This window comes from Fundulus heteroclitus, chromosome 16, assembly GCF_011125445.2.
Source record: "Fundulus heteroclitus isolate FHET01 chromosome 16, MU-UCD_Fhet_4.1, whole genome shotgun sequence".
Classification (NCBI taxonomy): domain Eukaryota; kingdom Metazoa; phylum Chordata; class Actinopteri; order Cyprinodontiformes; family Fundulidae; genus Fundulus; species Fundulus heteroclitus.
The window spans coordinates 3541273-3551346 of NC_046376.1; the positions used below are offsets into that span (position 1 = coordinate 3541273).

At 41.4% G+C, this 10074-nt stretch overlaps 1 protein-coding gene across 1 annotated transcript in view; it reads right to left on the reverse strand.

The window, feature by feature from the left end:
• sstr3 (somatostatin receptor 3) overlaps positions 1 to 9821 on the reverse strand; it is a 35529-nt gene extending 25708 nt beyond the window's left edge. Inside the window, exon 1 of the mRNA XM_012880796.3 lies at positions 9468 to 9821. The gene's annotated coding sequence lies outside the window, so the exon portion shown is untranslated. The remainder of the gene's footprint in view (positions 1 to 9467) is intronic.
• Between the last annotated feature and the right edge of the window lie 253 nt (positions 9822 to 10074).

The window sequence follows — 10074 nt, forward strand, 5'->3', positions numbered from 1 at the left end:
GCATTAAGTAAAACTTCTTAGTTTGAAAGTCGCACCTGTGTTAGACGTAAATTATATAAAAGCAACTAAAGAAATGTTCCAGTATCAGGTGTGCTGGTTTTATTGCTGAAATAGCCGAATTAGAACGTATTGCATGTTTCCGAACAATAATTTCTGGTCCATCATCACATCATTTCAAACACAGTTGAATGCAACCAAATATTCCCCTTCTGACTGTTAGAGGGCAGCAAAGTGCTTCCAACATTTGCTTCTCTGGTAATATGTAGGATATACATCCTCAAGTGTCTCTTCTGCATTGAAACCAGATGCCAGTTGAGGCAAATTCACAACAATAGTCTACTAGGGGTAAAGATTTTGACCAGGAGGGTAGGTTAACCTGACCCCTGCACCCACTGCCCGCCCCCCCACCCCACCCCCCTCAGTAGTAAATGGGGCGTTTGCACAGAACAGCAGGGCACCTACTCCCCATTGGAGGAAGATGAGAATATGCACTGGCAAGTTTGTTTCTGAGAATAAATTCATAGTTTTTTGAGAGTTTGTTCCGCCTCCAACAGCATTGTTTACTGGGCAAGGTATCAAAAAGTGGAAATTAACAACGGTCACCAGTTACTTTTAGGTGGGTTGAGGTTAGAGTTAGACTGTTTTGGACAGTTTTATTGTGTGTTTGGCATCATTATTCTCCTGCAACTCACAACTGTCTCCAAGTTTAAACCATCAGACCATACCTGCACCCCTCAGATGGATGGAAAATGTTTAGGATCTTTAAGAACAAACCAGGAACCAGCACAGCTCAAGCCCACAGTGAGCAGTGTCCCTGTCCACAGGGAATGCTGACCATGAAACATATCAAACGCTGTCGGAAGAAGTAAATGCTGAGCTACTCACACACTGATAAGAAAACTGTTTCACTGACTTTTTGTGAACCTTTTAAATCTAAGAACACTATACAACTTTAAAGCATGGTGGTGGTGAAGAAGATGAAGAATGACTACCTTTAAATTCATCAACTTTTAAGCTGGAAAGTTCAAACTTGGTCAAAATATGGTGTTCCGCTTGGATAATGATTCAGTTCAATTAAATTTTATTTATATAGCTCCAATTCACAACACACGTCATCTCAAGGTTCTTTCCAAAGTCAGCTTCCATCAGATCCTCCAGGTTGGTGAGAATGTTTCCTCTCTAAGGAAACCCAGCAGGTTGCATCAAGTCTCTCCAAGCAGCATTCACTCCTCCTGAAAGAGCGTGGAGCATCGTCGTTGGCTGCCAAGGGTCCTGCTCCACCTAGAGAGCCTTCTCACTCACCCATCAGGCCGGGGCCGTCCTCCGCCTGAGCCCTTGTTTCGCCTTTTTTTCGTTTTGGATCTTTTGGACTCTAGCTCTCCATCCTAGGTCTCCCTTACTCCACCCACCCTGTCTGCGTTGTTTTGTGTTTGGAATTTTAGACTTCTTGAGACTTTTTTGATGGTATCTGGAATCTGCCCTTGGAATGTGTGTGTGTGTGTGCGGGGGGGGGGGGGGGGGGTGTTCTGTCATGATCTTAGCACTAGTGCTGGTCTGATTCACCATCTGACACACCTGTGCAACTCCGCCCTGTTCTCACAGCCTTCACCTGGTCCACCTGCACCTCTGACTATTTAACCGGCTCTCAGACCAGTCACTAGTGCCAGATTATTACAAGCCACTGATGAGTTTAATCCAGCGTTCCTGAATCCTGCATGTTTCTGCATGTTTCTGCCTTCTGATTCTCTGAGCCTGCCTATTCGCTGTCAGACCTGATTGTTGTGCTGTCTGGATCTCTGACCTGTTTTCCGTGCCCTGACTCTGCCCCTGGATTCTGTTTTGGAGTTTCCCGGGATCTCTGATCACCTGGCTCTGACCCTGGATCTGCTCTCGGATTCCAGACTCTGGTTATTCCCCTTGTCCATCCTGCCTGTCTCTGTCCTTTGACCACCGATTACCTGCCAGCCCCATGAGGAAGATCCTTCCAGCTGCCCTGATCAGACTCTGGATCACTTTGGGCTTCAGCAGCGACGTTACCCACCAACAGGAGCCTTCACTCACCTCCCCAGCCTGTTTCCGGATTGTGAGAAGTGATTCCTGTCTCAGACGCTGGTGATTCATCCTCGACCTGCAGCAGTTTACGTCACAATAAACCTTTTTCATCCCTATCTGATCTTTCCTGGCTAAATTCTGGGTCCTCTGTTTCCGGTCATTACAGAATGATGAGTACATGAAATGTTCACCAAACAAATAATATGTGTTTAGGTGTTTATTTAAATAGACTAATTTAATAGACTTTTGGTTTAGCAAAAATGTTAAGTGTAATATTAGCAATGTGCAGATTTGGGAAAATGTCTGTTTTAGTCTATTTAACATCTTAACTTCCATCATTTAGTCAAGCGCACAAAACAATTGTATTGTAGTTATTTCTGCAATATTGCAAAAGTGGGAAATATTTAAAATTAAAATGATACTAAAGCTCCCGAGGATTAATGTTCTGTTTGACTGTTGGTCAAACCACATTTTTCCACTTGAACAAACTTCTGTGGGTCTCCATGTGTGAACACAGATTTCATGTCTGTGTGGGAGGAGCTCATCAACGCATGGAAAACCAAAGTTGTGTGCAGACTTTGAGTTGTCTGAGCAGTGTGTGAGTGGGCTCACAGGTTCCCCCGAGCCTCTTCCCGCTCATATTAAAACCAAACCACCAGCGCTTGCTTAAATTGGGGACTCGTGCCTCGACATAAGCAGGGATGCATTTTTCAAAGCGACGTTCCTGAGGCTTCGGTGGATCTTCTCTCTTTTTAACACAACAGGGGGCCAGTCTCCCTGAAGGGGCTTCCGCCGCCTCTTGGAGGCTTTAAGAGCAGCGAAGAAGGCTGCTCCTCAGAGGGGGTCGGTGAGTCAGTCGAACTTAATAAACAGTGAGAATTCACACTCAGCCGGGCATCCAATTCTTCCTTTACTTTGCAGCTTGGCTGACCTTTTCCTGTCTCTGTATTAAAGACAACCGCCAGTTTTAGTTGCTCGGAGCGCAGGCAGAAATTGACTTTTTTTCCCCTGTAAGATTGGCAGAATGGATTTAAAAATCACTTTCATAAACAAAAAAAACATCCCATGTCTTGTACATGTGCATGTCTGCGGTATCTGGATTGTTGTGTGTTATGGAAAGAGCTGCAGAAAACAGCCCGACGGTGGTCATCTTTAATGAGAAACACCAAGTTCACGTCATGACTAAACAACCCGCAGAACTCCCTTCAGCTGTAGTAACTTGAAACGGTGTTTTTTTTCTTTGTTTGTCAGTCTCTCAGTTTCTCTGACTGCTTAGTCTGTGGGGATCTCCGCTGCTGGGCAGACTGGCTTAAAGAAGGGAAGGAAATGTCCTGAAAACCCTTCCCAGATTGATGGGAAGCAAAAAAACTTCATTTTGCTGATGTCTTCCCGTCCTGGCACCGTGTTTGATGCACACCTGGATGTGCCAGACCAGGACACTGCTGCTGTTATAGAGGTGAGCATGCTCACTAATACTCAATTAATGAAATGCATCCAATCAGCAGCACCGTCTGCTGCTACGTCCCCATTGAACTCCGATGGACAGGGGCGGTTCTAGACAGGGGCCAACAGGGGCCCATGCCCCTGTAGAAATGTCCCTGGCCCCTGTTATGGCCCTTGTACTTAAAGCATGATGTTAAATAAACTTCTCATAATTATTTGCAATGGCAAAGAAACCATAACTGATTGGTCACTTTGACCAATATTATTTGTTACCTGTACAGCTTTACTCTAAAAAGAATTTAAAATTTAAGATGTTTCATGTTTAGCTTTAGCCGTATTGAGCAGGGGGCAAAGTTTTCAACTGCTAGATCAGGGGTCTGAAACCTGCAGTTCCAGAGCCACAAGTGGCTCACTTAATATTATTACACAGTTAAATATTGCCATTTTATTGTTTTTAAATGTTTTTATTCTGTGCCCCTGTGAAAAAACACTGGGCCCTCCTTGGCCCCCCTGGTAAATTTGGTCTAGAACCGCCATTGCCGATGGAGGCAGCAGAGGCGCACTTTCAGCAGTTCTTCCTGTGGCTCTGCACGTTTCCACCGCCCAGATACAGAACCGTCCATTAACTGTGACGTGAAGCCATGCCAGCATGCAGGAAATGTCTGAATGTTCTCCAAAGCGTTGTTTACGTCCCTTTGTTTTTTAACTGCCAACCCTTTGTGCTGTAATCATGTCCCTGCTCTGGTTTCTGCATCGCAATCATTTTTGTTTTCTCTGTGCTGATTCTTGATTTGCTGTGTGGATCTAAAGTGCAGACCAACTTTCTGCCTTTGTCACCATCAAGGCTGATTCACCGTTTCAGAATCAATCAGTATAACATCTTTGCCAAATTGGCCCTTGTTTATGTTCCCAAGTTTAAATCATAAGAAAGAGAATAATCAACAGCCTATGTGTGTGTGGTGAGACGCCGTAATCATGTTTTTAACACTTTGTCGCCTTTCATCAAAAAGCCAGATTGTGCAATTTGCTAGGTTTACTCTCCTCCTAATACGCAATACTTTTTGAATTAAATCATGGTTTGTGCTGATAAACCTCCTTCCTGTGTGTTTGTGTGCATCAAACCAAGCCTGATTCACTCCTGATTGCATTTAGAGATGATGGCATCCTTCGCCATTAAAGTGCAAATCCATCACAGTTATTGTCCAAGATCGCACACTGAATAAAACGACTCTATCACTCCACACAACGCTGAAAGTTATACGGAATAAGGAAAATAATACATTCAGTGTTTTGGATTTAAAGTGGAGCTGATGTGCTGCAGTTTGTCACGTCTGAACAGAACCAAACTAATTATGTCACTTGGTCCGCACTACTCAGACCGACGCAATCAGAGGGGGAAATGGTGCTTTCTCTGCATATAAAAACAAATCACTGAGTTCTCAGGAAAAAAAACGGGCTTAATTATAAACCGTTTGCATAAATAAACCAAAACGAATGTATGAAGAGCAAAACCAGGTGAAACATTTTGGCCAATGTTCTAATATAAGCTGAAAAACAATTAAACAAGAACAAAGAAAATAGATCAGCCACAAAATTGAATCAGCTGACAGTTGTAGTGAATAACTGCAGAAATGATGGATCTGGGGCATTAAAATAATTGTTACTTTACCCCTAAAAAACAAATAAATAATGATGCAACAAAAGCTCCTGAAGGAAGATCGGGGGCAACACGTCTGACACCGTTTTGGATCTGATCCTGGATTTCTAACCTTCTGGATCATTTCACCAGGTTGAGTCACATTTCTGTGACAGCAGGCGAATGTAGGTTAAAGCTAAGTTCTGGGTAAATTTCTATAGTTATATATATATCAACACTGACGTAAGATATGAAACAACTTGCCAGGATGAATTGTACTGAACCTTGACTTTAACTGAAGGCAGAATCTTTGCTCTTAAAACAATTTTTTCACATTTATTTTTAGTTGAAAGAGAATAATTTCCATTTCAGCAGTGATCAGAAGTCAAAATTCACTCAACATGGGCGTTGATGTAATATTCATTTCTTTTAATCTTTAATAAGAGATGGCGAAGGTTGGAAATGTTTTTTGGCTGACTAGGCTGCAGCAATTGTAAAGGTAACTTAATTACATTTATAACATCTTGTCAAATAAAAGCGCCTGGATCGGTTTCATATCTGATCAGAAATATATCAGAAGGGTAACAATTATTTTCCTAATCAGTGATGTCTAATGGCAAATTCACAGGAATTATATTTTCATATTATAAAAATATATGTTTGTTTAGAGAATCACTATATTGACTAATTAGATTTCAGATTGATTCAAATTATAATAATTTTAATACACTGGAGCTTCTTATCAATAGAATTGATAATTTGCCTATTCATGGTGTACTATTTCATTTAAATAACTAAAATAGCAGCTTTTTTACTGATTGGTTTTTAATATTTTAATAATTTCTTTCAAAATCACAGTTATAAAAATGAGCATTATGAGATTCTGTTGATTTAATCGTAAAGATGTCATGGTGTGTTGTCTTTCAGACCGCAGAGTTACCAATCTATCTTCTGTCTCTGCTTCGCTCTTCCACTTTTCTTCCTTTCAGGTCGTCTAATTACAGGCGTCAATTTTCCCATCACACAGATTCCTTCAACAGTTTGAGCCCAGTTCTTCAGAGTAGGTGGAGCTGCTGGGTTCCTTTCCCTCTGCTGTTACTTTCTTGCCAGCCGCTGTTGGATTTCTAGCCAGATATTTGTTTCCTTGGCACGTATTAATCTAAAAGATTACCAAGCTATGTAACAGGGACATTCAATAGCAAATTAAAGGTGATGCATGTTCAGAGATTTATCATTTAATGTCTTCCAAAAATGGTTTTATCTTTTGACTATGGTTGGCATTAATCATTCCACATTTTATCCAAGATGGAAGTCTCTGGTTAGACAGAAAGTGCTGCAAAAGCTTATTGCAATTCTAATATTCCTTATTATTATTAACATGCACTAAAATTCACCAAATTTTAAACAAAATTCAGCCCCTTTTTGAACACATAGTATTTAAAAAGGGCTGAGGTGAAAAAGCTCAACAGCGCCCCCTAACTTCAGTCAGGCAGCCAGCCAGTATAACATAAAGATTTGAAATTTGGTAACCTGATAGAATCCTCAAAAATAAGAGGAAAGTCTCTTTGGCGTACGTTCTAAAACCAACAGGAAGTCGGCCATTTTGGGTTAGAGGGATGTTTTGAAGGGGTTTTGACGTTTTACTCACACAGTATCAAACTCCTCCTAGAAAATTTCATCAAAATCCTTTTATTAAGACATGGGAAATTAAAAGTTATCAAAATGATGTCTAGGGGGCGGGGCCCGGCCTTGAACCTCACCTTTTCGCCAAAAACATTGGGAAGACTGTTTTTTTTTCCCCATTGAAATGTCCATCTCCGACACATTTGACCTGATCCACGTGACTTTGTGTCAGAAGAGAGAGAACGTCTTCGGTCTATTTGTCACTGTCATGTCTGAATTTCTCGATTGTGGGACAATAAAGGCATTTCCATTCTATAACAAGCTGGTGGACAACGTAGCATCAAAGTATGCTTGCAGTGCCGCCTAGTGGTGACATGTGGAATTGAGCGGTAGTTTTGACGGAGGCCTCGAGGTGGCGATGCAAAATGCGAGGTGCAAGGGCCTCTTGGTGCTTTGATTAAAGATTGCTCTAAATTTAACTAATAAGATTGACTTTTAAGATTCAGATAATCAATAAAGAATGAAGTTAATTGGTCAGGAAGGCCATCCTCTCCTCGCAATGGCTTTGAATGTCTCATTGGTTCCTCTATTGTTATCAATTTGGTAACAATTTGCTGATTAGTTTTTAATATTTTAATAATTTCATTCAAAATCACAGTTATAAAAATAAGCATTATGAGATGCTGTTGATTTAATGTTAAGGATGTAAAAGTGTGTTGTCTGTCTTTCAGAATGCAGAGTTGCCAATCTATCTTCTGTCTCTATTGTTACCAATTTGGTATCAATAGAGAACATCTCGGTGGATAAATTGGATTTAATCTCCCCTGCAGGTGAGTGAAGACCAAAAGAAGCTTGCTGGAACATTAAGGAAAAGGCTGGAAAGTGTTTTCCACATTACATTAGATAGCCTTCAACAACAAATAGGTTCTACTTATTTCAGGGAGTGATCGTTCCGAAACACTGCATAATATCTTTTTGGGTTGAAAGAAAAAGTCTAATGCAAGCTCTAAAACGAGGACTAGGACGACAAAAGACAAGTTTGCAGTCAGATTGATCAACATACTCAAAATTACATGAGTATAACTGATCATAAAATGATTTTGGGTCCTCTCAAAGGTTTTAAACAAGCAGCTTCAGAATCCTAAACATTGCATGATTTTGCATACCTCAAACCCATCATCAGCAACCATGGAAAAATACTCAGAACATCGGAAATGTTCGAGATATACTATAGATTCAACAATCAGTTCAAACAAATTGATGTAAATCAAAGTTATTCCACTAACAGCAGCAGATGACATGGCCTCCCACATCATCACTCACTGTGGAAACTTCACACTGGACCTCCAGCTGCTTCGATTCTTTGCCTCTCCACTCGTCCTACAGACTCTGGGAGACACTGATTTCTAATTCAATTGAATCATACTCTCATCTTTAAAGAACCTTGGAGCATCGAGTACTTTACCCCATTAGCCCTGGAGAGACCGTCCAGAAGTAATCTCTGGTTCAGATGTTATTAGCACAGAATTGGCCCGTTAATGCTCATGTCCTGTAAACATCCGCGTGTGAAATACAGGACATGAAAGAGCATCGCATCACGATATTATTAAGGCTGCAGAAATCACTGGTTGTCGATTAACGCTTTTCCTTCCACTCAACTTTTCATAACATCAACATCTCATTGCATTCTTTTTCTAACATAGAAAGTACTCCTGGGTCAATGTGAGCTTCTGAGCTTTCTGTGTCTCTGCTCTGTCTTCTCTAACATAGAAAGTACTCCTGGGTCAATGTGAGCTTCTGTGTCTCTGCTCTGTCTTCTCTAAGCCCCAGTGGGTGGAGGCAGATGAGCGTTCACACTGAGCCTGGTTCTGGTTCTGCTGGAGGTTCTCCTCCCTGTTAAAGGGGAGTTTTCCTCTCCACTGTTGCTTCATGCATGCTCAGTATGAGGGATTGCTGCAAAGCCATCAACAATGCAGACGACTGTCAACTGTGGCTCTACGCTCTTTCAGGAGGAGTGAATGCTGCTTGGAGAGACTTGATGCAACCTGCTGGGTTTCCTTAGAGAGGAAACTTTCTCACCAATTTGTATAATCTGATTTAATTTGACTTTGAAAAGTGCCTTGAGATGACGTGTATCATGAATTGGCAATATTTTAGCAATATATAAAATAAATTTAAATGAATTGAATTGAATTTAAGATTCTGATTTGAATTGATTTTTTGCTGCGTGTTCACTGTAACTCACCATTTTGAGTTGAGTTACTGATATACATTTTTTAATGAGACAGAAATGAAAACCAACGTGAAAACAACATTACGATGAAGAAGCAGAAAAGAAAAACGAAAGACTACAGAACAATGATAAAAAGACACATGAACACAGTGACAAAGTAACAACTAACAAACCTGAGAATATGATATTGGAAGGAATATTAGAGAAATTATCATTTGTGGTCATTTACTCTGGATGTTTTGACAAGCTGGATTTCTATTTCCATTTTCTATTAGCTCTACAACAATTTTTAATACATCTTCAACATTTATTTTCAAATTTTATAAACTTTTTATGTTTGCTTATCCACAAAGTTTTAAAATCTGCCTTTGTGCATGACGCAAACAAGGCGAAATGAGTGGGGGGGAAAAAACAAGGTGCGATGAGAGACGAACCATTCCACGGAAACCCGCCGCACCATCCAACTAAACTCCAACTTACCTTCACGCAGACGCTTTCCACGCCGCGGTGTTGCTGAGCCTGCGGCTTTTAGCTGGGAATGGACGCCAGAGAAGAGGCCACACTCCGCCTGGTCACTGCCAGGACGCGTTTGGTTCCCATCCCGCAGAGACGACCACCAGCCCGCTGCGCTCCTCCGTCTGCCGCCGGACTAGCTGATGCGCATCAGCGCCCGGGCGCAGGTCGCTCAGTCTCCGGCTTGTAACTAGGTAACAGCTCTGCTGCAGCAAGCAGCCAAGTAGGAGGTGTTAGGAGAAAAAAAAGGGGGAAAAAGCTTTGGTGTGATGCTCTGATCAGTGTGTGCGCACTCTCTGTGCGTGTGGCTGCCTCACAGGTGCTGCAGCATTCCCTTATATCCGCCCCACCCACCAGCACCCCTTCTAATTTCATTACTCCCCCATCTATTTGAGTTGTTTGCATATGAAAGAAGGCATCAAAAAAAGAAACCGCGACAAAACTAAACGTTTTCTCTTTATTACAAGGTAAAAAAAATAACAACAACCTATTTTTTCTCTATTTTAAAAGCTCTATAATAACATAAATCAACAGTCTTTCACAATGGTAAGCTACAATCAGTGCTGATGGCTCT